Source organism: Tupaia chinensis, unplaced genomic scaffold (genome assembly GCF_000334495.1).
Source record: "Tupaia chinensis unplaced genomic scaffold, TupChi_1.0 Scaffold143204_1, whole genome shotgun sequence".
Lineage (NCBI taxonomy): Eukaryota > Metazoa > Chordata > Mammalia > Scandentia > Tupaiidae > Tupaia > Tupaia belangeri.
This window is the reverse complement of record NW_006203048.1, coordinates 1-4,198: the sequence shown is the minus strand read 5'-3', so window position 1 is coordinate 4,198 and position 4,198 is coordinate 1. Positions and strand designations below refer to the sequence as shown.

At 47.5% G+C, this 4,198-nt stretch overlaps 1 long non-coding RNA gene across 2 annotated transcripts; it reads right to left on the bottom strand.

Moving 5' to 3' along the window:
* Window positions 1-682: 682 nt before the first annotated feature.
* Window positions 683-4,186, bottom strand: LOC114005181 (uncharacterized). Of its 2 annotated transcripts, none has more exons than XR_003547063.1 (6): window positions 4,009-4,186; window positions 3,454-3,533; window positions 2,621-2,933; window positions 2,363-2,526; window positions 2,010-2,191; window positions 683-909 (listed from the first exon to the last, which is right to left on the bottom strand). It is a non-coding gene; the product is annotated as an uncharacterized LOC114005181 (long non-coding RNA). The 2 variants fall into 2 exon arrangements; XR_003547064.1 differs by having other exon boundaries at window positions 2,827-2,933.
* Between the last annotated feature and the right edge of the window lie 12 nt (window positions 4,187-4,198).

Here is a 4,198-nt window from a genome sequence, read left to right as displayed (position 1 = left end):
GCCTCCACCTGCCTTCTCCAGGAAGTCCTCCTCGACACTCTCTCTCAGCTTTGAAACTCTATTGGTTTCACCACTGGGTCTATTTGCTTTCCTAGACCGGCTGTATCACAGACGTCAGTCTTACCTTTCCTGCTGGCTGATGTTAAAACCTTTTGGGGAGGGACCGGCAGGTGGTGTGGTGATTGAGAGTGCTGGACTCCCACGTGGCTGACCGCAGTTCAAGTACCGGACCTGGTGGCTTGCTTTCTCACTTTCTCTTTCTCACTCTGTCCCTCTCTGGTCAAATGAAAAATAAATAAATAAAGTTAAATAAAGTAATTCTTATTTATTTATTTATTTATTTATTTATTTTTTTTTGGAGAGGTTTTTCGGTATAGGGTGCGTGCACTAGCCAGACAGAAAGAGAGAGGCAGAGACAGAAAGCGAGAAATCACCCCCCAGGGGGGATGGTCATGCCGCAATTCCTTCTCCTCCATTCTTCTCTCGGGATCTTGGGCATGCACGCACATGCACCCGGCGTGAGTTTTAAGCCACCGGATCCAGGACACGAACTGCGGTCAACTACATGGGAGTCCAGCGACATAGCCATTATGCTAACTGCTGGTTCCCAGTAATTCTTTTTTAAAAAATCCTTTTGGAGAGTGTCCAGGACACAACCCCTTGAACAAACTCCTCTGTAGAGACCTGACACTCGTCATACCCTGAATATTTTTTTTAAATAATTATGTATTTATTTCACATCTGGAAGCATATTCACTCCTGGCTGGCAGATGGTATGGGTTGTCAGCCAGGACCTCAGCTGAGCTGTCTGCTGAAACTCCATCGCTGACCTCTCCACATGGTCTCTCTCCACCTGGGTTGACTTGAACTTCCTCACAACATGGCAGCTGCATTCTGAGAGCCAGCATCCTGTGAGAGCCAAGGGGAAGCATAGACGTGCTTACAATCCAGCCTCAGGAGGCACATAGCAACAGTTCTGCCAGTGTGTTGGCCAACCATCACAGAGCTCCGCCCAGGTGCGAAGTATGTGCGAAGGGGTAGGGGGAGCACACCGACCTGACTACTCGAGGGAAGTGTGTCCAGGTCTCATGGAAGAAAAGCACATGGATGGATGAGAGACACCATCAAAGCCAACTTTGGGAAGCGCCATCTCTTATACTTCCTGTGTCTCATTTCCAAAAAAGTGAGGTATCTAGATCTACCCAGAATCATCTTGAAAGCTGTGAGCTAAAACCACTCGAGCAGAAGGTGATAATATCTAAGTGTTGTATAATCTTTTATTTTGAGCACAAAATTTAAAAAGCGGAATAACCCTCCCATTGATCAGCCTCTGTGCTGCACAAAAGGCATTCTGAACCATCTGAAATTTCTGGCTTCTTTTCGAAGAATAGAAAAATAAGGGGAAGACGGGACTTATCCTTGATTTAGATCAAGCACCTAAAACACCTAGGTGTGAGGGAAATCGCACATGTTCCAATGCAGAGAGTCCTGGAGTCAAACCCTCACTGTACCTTTAACCCACACCCGCCCCTGGGCAAGTTCGTCCTCCTCGGAAAACCAGGGAAGGGGTATTAACTTCCTCCTGAGGACTACATGAGCTCTGCCTGCAAAAGCCCTCTATATATGGTAGCTACAAATAGGACATCATTTAAACTACCAACGGACTTGGCATGTATTTGTGGGTATTTTTTAATTCACAGAATAAATGTGCTCTCATTAATATTGCCCACCGTTTCTACCTATATGCAGTCTCTTTATTTTACTAGAAATGGGAATCACCTTTTGAAGAGAAAAACTCACCATTCTGCATTTAGCTGTATTCATAAATTGCATTTCTGTATTTTTTGCTTTATCATTAAAAAATTCACATAATAAAGTGTTGTGATGTAAAATCTATATAAAAATCTATATTTTATATCACAACATATATATACACATAAACACACACATACACACACACACACATACATATATATATATCCTACTGTATTTGCGTCCCCCAGAGTTACCATAAATGATATGCTTTTCAATCTGTATGACTATGAGTTGTTCTTTTCAGGAAAATTATTTATTTGTTTCCGTAACAGTGGTTTGGTAGAGCAAGCCATGGCATCTGAGATCCAGAAGAATGAGCCTTGCAGATCCAGTAGATTCTAGGGCAGTTGCTCTGTGCGCCTGCAGGGGTGTGGCTCTGTGAGAAGAATAGAGAAGTGAGACTGACTGTTCAGGAGAAGGGTCTCTCACCAACTTGGTGTCGATGAAGCCCATAGTCAGATGCGGGACTGGTTTTAGTCCACCTCTAGAGCGTCAGTGGGTAAAGAAAGTTGGTATTTCCCCCATTGCAATGTGAACAGATTCCCACCATTAAGCCAGTAGCCATGTTGGTCTGCGTTCCAGGGAAGGGCCTCGTAACTTGCTCCTGGTACGCTCCTCCTAGGGCACCAAGGTTCGTCTGCAGGGGTTGCTAAGAAGGTGTGGCCACCATATTGACTGGAAGCAATGGCCATCACTGAAGTAGATATTATTCTGTGGAAGGCCAGCGCAGCAGAGAAGCCAAATGTTAGAGGAAATGAGAGACTAGGGATAGGTAGTCAGAGGGGAAGGGAGGGAGGTGACTCACTTTGAAACTCCGTAATTATCCAGGTTTTAGGAACTGAGAGTCCATGTGTGTGGGCATGTGGGTACGTTCGCCTGTCTGTCTATGTCTGTCAAGCTCTTCTTCCATACACAAGGATGACGTCCCCAGCTGTCACCCACCAGCAATATGTGTGTAGGGTCTGTAGTTCTCCCATCCAAATCTAACCCCATGAAGCTGAGGTGGCTCACAGTCAGGGGATGAGGGCCAGATTTCAAGCTGAGCTCAAGCCCTGCCATTCAACATTCGGGTAAATCTCAGCAAGTCAGGTAACCTCTCTGAAATGCTATTTCCTCATCTATAAAACAGAAAACCATTCCCGAACTCAGCTTTCCTCAAGGGATAGATTACAGATTCAAGTACTTGATATGTGTGTCCCCAAGGTGATGGATGACCCATGGCAGGGGTTGGGAGAGTCAACCCAAGGGGCGTGAGTGAGCTCTGGACACCATGCTCCGGAATGGTTAGAGACCTGGTGTCCTGCCCAAAGATTTATCATGTGGTCATGGGAAGGGCAGTTGGAGGGACAGATGTTTGACCTGAGTAAAAGGCAATTCTGGAAAAGCTGCAGGAAAGCTGCTACCTCTAGTGCCTGTCATCAGCCCTTAACAATTACTTTGTGAACAAATAAACAGGGGGACGATGGTGACCCAGGCCTGCCCCGTGTGGAGGAGGGAATTCCCCATGCATTGTTCATCCCTTCCTGTAGGAACTGAGGAAGTCCCCACCGTGTGGGCCATGGGACCAGCTGTAGCAGTCTCTGGGAACGTCTTAGAAATGCAAATTCATGAGCCGGCCTTGAACCTACTGAAACATACCTTCTGGGTCCGAGGCCTCGGAGTCTGTTTTGACACTCCCACATAATACGGCTCTGATGTTGACTGAAGTTTGAGAAATGCTGCCGTAACAGAGGGATGTGGTATGAGATGCTGTGCCCCCTGCTTGGTGGATCTAGCACCCCCACCCCTTCCCTGGCCTGCTTGGGGCAGGAGAACATGCTGTGGGGCTGGCGAAGAGGTCTTGTCTTCCCCCTCCTTTCTGGGGTAGCAGGTCTTTTCTCTTCCTGTTTGGGTAAAACCTGCAGATGCCGTGAGAGGGTCAGGAGATAAGCATTGCTCTCCTACACCCTGAGCAGTGGCAGGTACACGGGGAATCTGCAAAGAGGACCCTTCCCATCCTGGCAGCTTCTCTGCACCCTGGCCACATCCTGTGGGGACCACTGGGAGACCTCACACCCAGGGTCCCAAGTGCCAGTCTCATCCTTCTCCCCCATCTCTCTGCTGAACTCTCTTCTCCTTCCTCTCAGAACCTGAAACTCAGACTGAGCTGCTGGGAACACACAGCAAAGATGAACCGCCAAGATAAGTGCTCACCATAAGAACTGATACGATAACCCTCGTCCTGCGCCACTTTCTCATAGCTCTCCGCTGTTCATGCATGCTAAAGAGGAAGGAGAGCAGGTATTGAAGGAGAGCAGGGTTCTCAGAGGTCCAGCCAATACAGCAGGGACAGAGGAAAAATGCTGCACTATCCAAAAAGGTCAATGGCTCACATCCCAGGTCC